At 34.5% G+C, this 12,518-nt stretch overlaps 2 long non-coding RNA genes across 2 annotated transcripts; one reads left to right on the forward strand and one right to left on the reverse strand.

Moving 5' to 3' along the window:
• Positions 1 to 4,005: 4,005 nt before the first annotated feature.
• Positions 4,006 to 9,912, reverse strand: LOC138137044 (uncharacterized). Its single transcript, XR_011161538.1, has 2 exons — positions 9,820 to 9,912; positions 4,006 to 4,774 (listed from the first exon to the last, which is right to left on the reverse strand). It is a non-coding gene; the product is annotated as an uncharacterized lncRNA (long non-coding RNA).
• On the forward strand, positions 9,910 to 12,314 carry LOC138137043 (uncharacterized). The gene is made up of 2 exons (XR_011161537.1): positions 9,910 to 11,261; positions 11,316 to 12,314. It is a non-coding gene; the product is annotated as an uncharacterized lncRNA (long non-coding RNA).
• The last annotated feature ends 204 nt before the right edge of the window (positions 12,315 to 12,518 follow it).

The following is a 12,518-nucleotide window of genomic DNA, read 5'->3' on the forward strand; positions in this document are numbered from 1 at the left end:
CAGTCTCGTTATTTTGTTATGTCGCTCGTATGCAAGGAGAATTGTGTACGTGAGCCGTTTAAATGGCTCTTGTAAAAAATCCGCGCATTTTTAAAGAGTTGGGAAACGTGTTCTGTAATAATTGTGAATTAATAGGTATCGACAAACCACAGGTTTGGAAATAAATTGGTACAGATTGTTTCGGTTTAAAATATGTATGTGGGTCTAAGAGTCAATTACAAAACTGGCGGGCTGACCAGGAAGTCGACATTAATTCCCACGAAAATTTTCTCCGGGACATTTTCTTTCGAGTGTTGGCATTATTTAAGACCTAATTAGCTATTAAATTAATTGAATTAAAAATCCTGCAGAAAAAATGTGGGAAGCACGACTTACTCAATGGTGAATTTTCATCTAGGGGAAAATGAAAAGTTGGGTTAAAGCTTTTAGTTCTTCCAATACCTTGTTGACACCATTTTAAATTTTTTCTTAAGCACATTTCCTATCCACTGTATTACACTTACATTTTTCTGAAGCACGTGTCCATTTAAACTGTCGTCTCAGTTGTGCCAACTTATATCGTCTTCAATTATTACATGGAATAATAGGGACATTTATTGCGTAACCAACATAAGTTAACACCATTTGTTATGCATTTTGAGCAAAATATTTCAAAACCAGTGTAAAGCTGGTTACTAAACTGTATAAATTAATTAGGAAAAAATGTTAGGTTAGAAATATGAATTTTTAGTGTCTGGTTCAAATTTAGCATTTAGCAATAAAAGTCTTTTGCAAAGATGAGGTGAATTAATAAATATATAAACTTACCAAATCATTAACAATACAAACAAAAAAAATTAAAATAACATGATAACTGCCGCTACGACGCTGTCAAAAACTCTACCAGTGTCCAGTGATTAGACAGTTTGATACTTTTTGGAAAGTAAATCATATTTATTTAACGGCAAATTAGCTAATTTGCATTAGAGTTACAATGTGGTTTTGCGATTTAAAATCAAATTTATTGTTTTCTAATTGTTTCGTTTTTGCAACGAAAGACAACTACCGTAAACTTTGAAAAAAAAATCAAAAATGCAATGGTAAAAAAGGATAGGTACTAAGTAGTACTCGACTAGGATTAAATATGGTAGTACAGTCACGGCCACGGAATGTTGTCAGTCGTTGTCAATCAACTGACATTGGGGCGTATTCTGTAATTTTAAAGGGGCGTTACAATTTTAGCGTCTTTTAAAACTTAAAATTTCAAGCCCTGATTGGTCATTGCTATGACAACTTAATTTAACTGCCTTTAAAAGTTAGCGGAGAAGTTACAGAATACGTTCCATTAGCTGTAAAACAGGTTTTATATAAGTATTTCTAACCCCACATTGGAATTTTTGACATGGATGTCAATTTGTCAATTATTTTTATTGGGCGTGACAGAATTTCTGTCACAAAAATTTTGAATATTACTCATAATGACAATAAAGCTTAGGCTATACAATTTTTTTAGAGTTGACAATAAAATAACTGATGAAATTTCGTGGCCGTAACTGTACATACTCTCGTGTCAAAAATGGATTACTCCCTAGGCTTAAGGGATATTCGTTACTAGGTTGCCATAAATTTGGTTAGGTTGGAGGTTATGTGGTTTCTGGTGACAAATAAAAGATATCCCAAAAATGTAAGACAGCAAATTAATTGTAACAGTTGCAAATGACTAATTTCTCGCCAAGTGATAGATGATTTTTCGTTTCACAATCAATTTTGGTTACTGGCGGCATATTTGTTTGGATTTAATCTCTCAATTCAAAGTAACCAACCTTAGGCATTCAAAATAACTTTTGAAAATTCTAGTTACACACAACATGAAAAACGTTATTTCCCTAAAAGTTCGAATTCTAGGGAGTAATCCATTTTTGACACGAGAGTATATAAAGTCCATTCACGTTGGATTTTCCTCTCAAGGTCAAATAATTAAATTTTTTGGCTCAGTAATTATGTTTTGTAAATAGTGACATGCAGCTAACCAACATAATGCGATTTAGCAATGCTGAATCCAATCTGTACGGTGTTTACCTGTATGTCGCTATTTACAAAACATAATTACAGCCCAAAAAATTTAATTATTTGACCTTGAGAGGAAAATCCAACGTGAATGGACTTTATTAATATTTCTGTGCAAGAGCTGCATTCTTATCAGTATTGCAGCACAGCTTCACCAAAGATAAATATTAAAGTGAATTTAAATGAAATGCGGTGGTGGTAAATTATTCTGCACATTGAAGATATTAATAATCTGACTCGTTAATAATTGATATTTTATTTAAATTTTTATTGATGAAAAACGGAAGCTTTAGTTTCCAGTCTGTTTAATCCGTGTGTCTGTGTCACTGTGCAGAATCAGAATGACAGTTTGTTTACTTTGTTTTGAACTTTTGACAGATTTCTCCAAACTAAATGTGTTATAAAACCATAATAAAGGGATTATTGTGCAGTTTTAGGTAAAAATCTTGTCACAAGTTGTTTGTTTGTTGTATTTTCATGCACACTTTCAGTGCCTCACGCGTGACCTACTTAATAAACCTCCTTGTGCAATTTGAGGTTATGTTGCAACAATTTGATTGACCCAATTTAGAGAAGACTCCGGAATTCAAATTTAAGCACTTGAACCAACCTCAAGGTATGTCAATTACACTGTAGTTCTGTACATATTTTCATCCAAATGAAATTGATTTCATTATAAAAAATTAAAATTTGGCTAAAAACTTTGTTCATTTAGTTCACACTATTTCTCTTGTTAAAATTCAGTTGAATACAAAAAATACAAAACATAATTAATTGGGATAGCGTAATAAAAACTTTATAATGACGCTTTTTAAATGTTAAAACAATAAAATAAAAAGTGTAGATAGAATAGTCAATGTTGGGTTAATTATCAGCTTATGTAATAACATTTTTATCAACAGTCTCACATTCTTAACAGCTTTGTGGATAATGTGGTAACAGTACAATAACTCAGCGTCTCAACTACAATAGAGGCAAAAGAATTTTTTCCTGAGGAATCTTGAAATATAAGTTTCATCTTCTTGTCTAAGGGTACGTTTATGTTGGAGCTACGATGAGCGATAAAAGCGGCGGCAAGAGCGAATTGCCATGGTTTTCAAATGGCAATTCGCTCTTATCGCCGCTTTTATCGCTCATCTTAGCTCCAACATAAACGTTCTCTTAGAGTACGATTATGTTGGAGCGGCGATCGCTCTTATCGCTGGTCTTATCGCTCATCGCAGCTCCAACATAATCGTACCCTTAGACGTTACATCCCTCACAAAAAATTATCATGGCTTGCTGACTGAAAGGCTTCATGAAAACTAGAAGAGGGCCTAATACAGGTTCTTGTGGTACAGCGTGCCCAACTATACATACCTATAAAGGGTGTTTTTTTTAAATTTGGCGTCGAAGTAGGCGTTGGAGAGTCGATTGAGATCGCACCATTCGTGTAAAGCGTAAGATTTAAACAGCTGATCCGTGATCCGTAACCTGTATAGTGCGTTCACAATTGACAGTTCAACGCCAACTTCGACGCCAAATTTAAAAAAACACCCGTTACATAGTATCACAATTTGAAATACATATGTACCTATTATTTTTTCTTCTAACATGTCCAAGATCTTAGTACATATTTTGTTTCAAGAGTTTTTTGGTGTCCATAGGACTCTCTTGAAATACTTTTTCAAGATAATACATATTTGTAGTTTCTTTACTACTACTTTACTAGTTTTTTCTGTTTCAGTTGAGCAATTTATATATGTGTCAAGAATAACCTCCAGATTGTTTTTAATGAAACAAAAACTATACAATTTAGAATTTACTATTTCATAAAGATAATTTATTATCAACGAATTTTACAAGTCGGATTAAAAGAAAAAAACTATTTTGCTATGCAATATTAGCAACAAATAAAACACTTTCGCCGTAGTAGGTACCTAACAAGAATATTAAATGGGCAATAAAATAACCAATAAATGCCGACTGAAGCAAATATATTATTATTAAGCATACATTATAGTTTGCTGGAATTAAACTAAATCAAAAATTAAAATAGAAATCTACAAAATGTTTATTTTCGTTGTCAGTTGCACTACCGAATGCGCTAATTGCATTTATGCAACGCTATTCATAAAATCCAGTCTCTAGGAAACACCAGAAAAAAATTCCAAATCTAATTAAAAATTGACCCGTTCACTTCAAACAACGCAAAATTGTGCGGAAACGGAACTCGGATACAAAACCCGATGATTAAAGATCGCAGGAAGGCGCACTCGCATTATTTGTAAAGAAATAAAAACACAACAGGAAATGTGTCCAAGCTTGCGATTTTATTGTACAACTTTTACGCTCGCGATTAATCCTGACATCTGTCGATTTTTCCCACAAATCCCCTCATTTGCATTTGTAAACATAATTGGTTCTTATTCGATGTTTACGGCCCCAAATCCGCTCTAATGGACATAGTTCTGGCGATTATCGCGGCCAGATACTGCTCCAGATAGCGATTTAGCATTGACACACATGACTTGATGGCTTCATTTGTTCGGTAGATCACGCAAAAAGCGTATTAGCATAAATGCAAATCGGTGGATGGTCGGACGACGGAAGAATGTCCTGTCTGGGTTCAATGCCGTCCTGACAAGAGCGAGTTTGCGGTGCGATTGTGATCAACTTTTCGTTATAATTAAGACTGACAGTCCTTGTTTGGAGTCGGTTTTGTGAAGGCGTCGTCCTGGGGCTATCTCTGAAAAGGAACAATAAAATTATTATTATTATCATTTACTATTATTACTACTTGTTACGGTCGCGTAGTCAAAGTCTGATCGATTATTCGACCGAGCGAAGGTCGTTCTTGTTCTGGTTTCGATACACGACAATTAGAATTAATTACTTGTCATTTTAATCTAATTACATGTAATTACGACGTGATCTATTCGAAATATCGACGCAATTAAGGAATAGAAGAAAAGGGGACGGAGACCGCCTCCCTGCGGCATACCGAATATATTTTTTTTTATCCTTCGACCGCAGCTTGTTAGCTGATACGTTGTAATTTCTTCTGATCGCGTCTTTGTTAATTTGTAATTCATTAAATTATCTGCCTACGGGATACGAAATCCTGTTGATGGCATTAGCGAGCTTTATAGTAAACGCTGCAAATAAATCAGTTTTATTGGCTTATTAACAAATTAAATTTATGTGAAAAAAAAGTGCCTTAAGTCGGGTTTTTCTTGTGCTTTCTATCGAGAGGATTCGAAGCGTTAAAAAAAAAAGTGACCGGTAGAAATAATGTGAAATATGCGGTATTTGTGGAGCAGCAGATGACTGAAATACCAGAAAAAATGGAAATGAAGTCAGTAAATGTTATATTCGGAAGTAGAGAAGACTAGAAAAGTGTAGGATCTGGGCGACAAAGTTTGTAGAAGAAAAAAAAATCGAGACTGCTGAGAAAGAAAGATTTAAAAATGAAAATGTAGAATCTAGAGAATGCAACAATTATTATTATTTTGATTAAAGAAAATGTGAGATCTGGAGAAGGAGAAAAGATGTAACGAAGAGACGGGTGTATAAGAAATATAAAAAATTAAAATTTCTACTGGTACCATTAGTACCAAAGGAAATAGTTTAATTTTCTCTCTGGATGTTTGAAAGCTACGACGGACCTAGAAGCACATTACTGTAAAATATAGTTACCCAAAGGTTATAAATACATTTGGTGAAGTACCACGACTTCGGTACCACTACCAAAATTTTCTCTACATATGCTACATATTTATTATTTTTCGAAATATTCAAATCTTCTTTATAAATAGTTGTCACTATGACCATTTGAGTGTATTCGCCTCCAACTTTGTGGTGGTACCGTGTGGATTAATCTTGCCTAAACCTTGAGTTATTGAAACGTCACTAGGAACATTAAACCGGTGAAATCGCTCGAAATTAGCCTAACAAGTTAATTTTCTCTACTCTGACATTTCGCATTTGCAAAATCTTGGTACCACCATTTCTAAAAATTCCAATCAAATCGAATTAATATTTTTATGTAACGATTAATTTACGATTTTTATTTGACCCGCGAGGTGGTCATTACGCGCGGCGAAATTCTAAAAAAAGCTAAAACCAGTACCTGAGCAGTACCATTAAATAAAGCGGTTAAGTGAATTTGTAAACTAGATAAATTACGAAATTCCATTTATTTCCAATATTTCATAAACGTCCCGCTGCGCGCTCTCTATTAAGCCTCGTAAACATAAACGTGTAAATGTGGAAGTACCATTTAGTAGATTTACAAGTATAAATTTCTAGTCGTACATTTGAGCGGAATGTGTGGGGTACCACAGAGGAATTAACATATGTGTTTATAAATTATGACAATCCAGATCTGAATTATATAAAAAATGCGATCCACACTTTCACCACCACACGTTCAGTACCGCGGTGGTACCACATAGAAAGCCGCGGAATTGCAGGAAAATGCACTCAAATTGAATCTTCAAGAGGTTCACTTGGAAACCACGAGGGCGGAGTGATTGACAGGTGTTACGTGCCGGTTGCATATTTACGAAATCCGTGAAATAATTTGGTACTTGTTCGGTACCGTTTAAAATTCATTTTGTTGGACGAAAGTGCGCGCGTGTTTATCAATTATCCTGAACGATATCGAAAGCTGTTTGGAATGCTGACAAGGACGTTGTGTGCGTTTGTCAGTGGGGCATTCGCACCGACCCATATTTTAAAATGCTAAATTTATGCGTCGGTTCAGTGTTGTTGTTCTTCGGCACATGGACAAGAAAAAATGTGGAAGGAAAATTTTCACAGTAACTGGTGAAAATTATGAAATAAATCAATTTGTAAATCTTCATGAAATATTTCACATTAAAAGTGACGGGTCGTACCGTTTCGTGGTACTGAAATTTTGTTTCTCTTAAAGTACTTAATGTAATATAAAATGTAAGTTAAGTGAATCTTATGAAATGTTTATTATTGCAATCGTTGGAAGGTAACTGAATAAATAACACCAAAGAAATAAAAAGTTCAATCAACTTTAAACAAGATTGTCCCAGATTCTGTCCAAAAAAAAAAAGATAGTTAAATGAAGTGAACTGTTGAGGTAATGGGTAAGTGTAGTTGGTTTGTGCTGATGAGGAAGTGAAGAAAAGAAAAAGAAAGGTGTAGGAAATGAGACAAATTAGAGAAAAATGAAAATAATAAAGTGGATTTAAAGGACAAAGGATCAAAAGGATGAACTGGATTGGAGAGTTGAAAACCTGTAATATGTAAATGGAAGGAATTCGAGAGTATACAGGGTGTCGCAAAATTAACGTATTCCAAGTCGGGGGTCTTGTAGGAAAAATCTCAGGAATCTCGAAAAAATAAAATAAAAAATATAGGGGGGGGGGGGGGGGTCTTTATAAAGATATATGGGTCTGAAGGTTCAAATTTTTAATCATGTTTTCTTCAAATAAAAAATATAAATGGTTGACATTCTTTTTGAAATATGGTGAGGATGATTATGTAAAATATTAAAATATAAATGAAAAGACATTTCTTGAAAAAATAGCTTTATCTCGAAAAAATAAAAGTTTTATTTTCCCAATTTTTGTTCAAAAGGGAAGTACCACACAGCTAGAATATTAATCAGGTATTTGTGAACAAATATTGGCAACTTTGATATTTTTTTCAAAGTGTCCCTACTAATCCCCGAACTCGGAATACGATAATTTTAAGACACCCTGTATAATAAGAAAAAACATATATTACTCTTGAATTTATAAAAAAAAATATTAATATGTATTATTATTATCACTTATGGAGTGGTAAAATGTTGTAAATTTAATAGTTGATGAGATCATGAAGATCATAATAAGTAGTAACATTCACTTGTCTGTCTATTTACGTTTCGTATTATTACTATTATTATTTCTTTCCTTCGGGGAATCACATGATTTTACCGAATAAACAAAAACCCGTTGACCTTTAATTGTCCATTAACGGTTACACTTTTGATCGTTTAAGATAATTAAAAAGTTGTAAAAGCACATTCACGTCCACACCAAAATGAATGAGCCCAATAGGAATTTAATTGGCTATTTCGCCAGAATCTATTCTTTACGAAATTACGAAACAGATCCTGCTGGTCAAACGTAGGCGCTTCAAATACCACCATTAGCAGGTACGCGTCGATAAATTTGCTTAATTGTTTTTCTGATCCCGATATTTAATAAACGAGCGAATCGTGTTCCAAATTGATTAAATTAGCACTTTTGACCGAAGGCGACCGAGAAGAAAAAAATCCACACGTTATTGTGAAGAAATCCGGGAAGTCGAGTAGTCTATTCATCGCGTTGCATTTTCAACAATGTTATTGAGCGGAAAAAAATTGTTATTATCCGAAATAATGACGGCCTTGCTTTCGAAAAATTATGGGTGGTACCGCCGGTACCTCACCTACTTGCAGATGCTGTCAATTATTTTCGATTATTCGAGTTCCGTGGCGTAACCGGTGAGGTTCAGGATGCGAGGACACACCTGGCGGATCTGGAGAGTACCGAACGGTACCCAAAAATTTTCCAAATTGTCACAAAACTCGTTCTGGAGTTAGTCACAGTCAGATCGTATTTCGGTCGTAAATAATGCTAATTTGGGTTCGATTGTGATCGAGAAATGCAAGAATTGGCATTTCCGTACATTTGAGACCGCCAAAGATGGTACTTTGGTCAGTGGTGAGTCACATCTGGTACTGCAGCAGCCCAACAGCCTCAGTAACAAAGAAACTTGGCGTGTAAAAAATTCGATAATCCAGATTAATGTTTTTTTCTGTGTAATAAATTGTGTTTTAAATGTTAGAGCGAGACTTTCACAATCTGCTGGACGTTCTGTATTTAATTTGTAGACGATCAGATTACCCAGAAGCTATAGTACTTGTGTATGTTGTAAGGAAACGTTTAGAAATTATCAAATAAATTATCTTGTAGCTTTATGTCTTCATTTGATGTTTTTTTACTTGTTATTTAAATAAAAATCTAATTCTGGTGTTACGCAAGGACCTAGTTGAGGCCCAATACTTTAATACAAATAAAATTGTGTTTTGAAATTTTGAGTTAATACTTTACATAAGATGGGCATTTTGAATAAAATTCAAAGTAAAAGACTTGATTTGAGTTTATCTTTGATATAGTTGTTTGTATATCAAGGCCACGAAATCATTCTTTAACGCACCGAGAGAAAAATTGTCGCCGAGGTGCGGCCGAGACAGCAATCTCGAGGGGGTTAAAGAATTTCGCGGCCAAGGTGTACCAATGTACCAACATCTTTTATGCAACCGAAATTGGATTTCGCGGCCTGTTTTAGGTACGCGAAATGCTCGTTTCGCGTAGGGTTGCACAAAAAATAATTATTTCAGTTTATATCGACGATGCTATCGATTTTATCGTATTAAAAATAAATTAGCATTCCATAAAGAACGCTTAAAAATGACAAATCGAATAAAACCGTCGGCTAAGCAAAAACCAGTGAAAATATAAAATCTCTCTGACATTGATATCTAGATTTATCGTAGCTGTTTGGAATAATAGCTTTTGTGTTATGTTATCTGTTTTTTAGAGCTTGTAATGAAAAACTTTTACTTGTAGTTTCCATATAAGCCAGATACGATCAGTTTTTGCACAACACTGGGTGCATTTTGAACAAAATAAAATAAATCAGTCCGAATCGTTAAACAAAAAAAAAAGAACCTTGATCCATTTAGTCGCAATCGAAAAACGGGTGTGAAATTCTACACCTACCCACCGAAATTTATGAAGACAAGATTTTATCATCTATCACACGAAAATCACAATAGCGCCCCATTTATGTCACACCCGCACATAAATCTGACAAACATCAAATGGGAGAATAAGTGTAGCGTGTATACTCACCGCCGAAAAATTTGGTCGGTTTGTAAAGGTCGACCAGTGCGAATACGTCCGACAAAAGTTTAAGGTGAAAATTCTTTCGAGTAAATTAAATTCGCATTTTACGGAGAAGGTGTCTCTGATGCGGAGAAGAGAAAGAAGAAAAGTCAAATTTATTGTTGACACATCTGGCAAAACAGTGGAATCAACCGACCGCTTTCTTCTTTCTGCAACACCATCCTGAACCTCTCCCAAAGGTCAAGTTTGAAGACGTAAAAGGAGCGAGTGTCACGCTCGACTGACGATTATTATTTTCCGAAAATCGTCAATTTATGGGCGTTGCAAAATTGGCGAAGAAAAAATGCTCGACCTTCGCATTTTGCAACGAATTTTTTCGGCCAGACACGACGTTCAAGAAACAAAGTGACAGTCATTGTTGGCCGGTGGTCCAGTTTTTGAGAAATGGAAGGAAAATTGTTTGGAAATAAATGAAGAGTGATGGGTGGAGATAATCGATTGGTATCTTGGCAGGCGATGTTTGTGCAAAGCGACTATTAAAATTAATGTTTTGTTCCACATGTTGCAATAGAAGTTGGTTGGAGTTTTTGCGAAATGCTTTCAAAAGCAGTGGCGTGTCAGAGAGTGTGTAATGGAAATATGTGGAATAAATCGTGATGGTGTGAATGACGTTTTCAGTTGGTTTTTCTTGCGAAAAATATTTTGGAAAATTTTAAGTATCTAATGAAAATGGAGAGGAGAAAAAAATGCTTGAAATAAAAATAGTTATTTACACTACGAGAGAGGAAGGTAAAGCTTTTGTTCACGCGAATTGCATGTTCGGCCACGACGCGCAGCGGAGTGGTCGATGCAATTCAAGTGAACAAAAGCGGCCTTACTCTCGAGTGCTGTATTTGATTTTGTTCGATACCAGACATAACTCCTTAGAAAATAAGCCTGTAACTTTATATTCAAAATTTTAAATAAAATTAAAATAAAATAAATCAATCACATTTTCAGAGAGATCTGTTGCTATGGAAAAAAATAAAATACAAAATAAACAAAGTTTTGCAAAGTCAATAAAGTGATTGTGCACACCACGTTGTGAAAATGGATGACGAAGAATTCTGTGTTCCTGATGACGTCCTGGAAGAGGCAAGTGCCGCGAAGTACCAAATGGTGCCTACGAAATCAAAATTGCGATACCAGAAAGAATTGGAAATATTTACACAATGGCAGACCGAGATCAAGGGAAAAGACGAAAGCAGCATCAGCGCGGTTATTCAATGTTGAAGAGTACACTGTTTGTATTTCAAAACGTTTATATCTCCAGGTATCCAGGTAAGAGGTTTTTTTAATAAGCTATTAGTTGTTTTAATATAATAAATTGTACAGGTTCAACAGTCTCACCTCCTTTTTGAAAACAAAATGTAGAAACTATCAGCCGAAAAAAGCTACAACTTCTTCAAGAAACGATGTTTGCAAGTTTTTACTGGAAGCGGCGGACCAAGAATGGATCCTTCAGAAAGTTGTACTGATGATGGGCATATTCAGTGGCCGTCGTGATTAATTATGTAAAGTGATGAATTGTTATACAGTGAGTTTTTTTTTTAAGACTGGCCATAGGGTTTTACAAGCTACATTTTTCAACCCCCTGTTAACTTTTGTCCTCATGAAAATATTCAACCCAGTTTTGTAGTAAAGTTGTGGGATATGATAATGTATTGAAACAATTTCAATTTAATAACCAGAATCAAGGAATAAGTTATAGCAAAAAGACATTTTTTGAATTCCGTTTGCTCTAATTTTAAATTTTCAGTAGGCTAAAATTTCACCTGACATTTGTAATTTTGATATGTAATTGATTATGTGATTGCTTAACTGCCTCTGGAGGCCATTTTGAACATTTCATTTAATTTTTATTAAAGTAAAGAAACTTGTTATAACATAAATAATGAATCTATCGTTATAAAATGTAAAATATTAATGTTCACACTATTTTTTGCAAAAAACATTTTATTTGTAAATTGTCTATTACAACCATTTAGGTATTACAAATACAAAGTTAACAGGAGGTTGAAAAATTAGCATGTAAAACCCTCTGGCCAGTCTTAAAAAAACGCACTGTATACGTTATTCACGTTGAATTGAACATTTCAAGGTCAAATAATTTAGCAAACAGTGACATGCAGGTAAATACCGTTCACGATGGATTGAGCATTGCTAAATTCGCATTATGTTGGTTAGCTGCATTTACAAAAGCCATTTACAAAACATAATTACAGAGCCAAAAAATAAAATTATTTGACCTTGAAATGTTCAACTCCACGTGAATAACGTTTAGTTATTATTGGTATGTAATTATTTTCAATATACAAATTCTTTTTCATAAAATCGAATTTCAATTATGCGTGAGCGAAAGTGCGTGAGCGAAAGTGCGTGAGCGAAAGTACGTGAGCGAAAGTGCGTGAGCGAAAGTGGAACCTTCACTCACTGGTAACCATGGATACAGACCCACTTTCTAGGGAGGTATCGAACAAAAATATATAGATATAGAATTGGAGACAGTTTGATGAAATATTCCATGTTCCTTTTTTG

Source organism: Tenebrio molitor, chromosome 8, assembly GCF_963966145.1.
Source record: "Tenebrio molitor chromosome 8, icTenMoli1.1, whole genome shotgun sequence".
Taxonomy (NCBI): domain Eukaryota; kingdom Metazoa; phylum Arthropoda; class Insecta; order Coleoptera; family Tenebrionidae; genus Tenebrio; species Tenebrio molitor.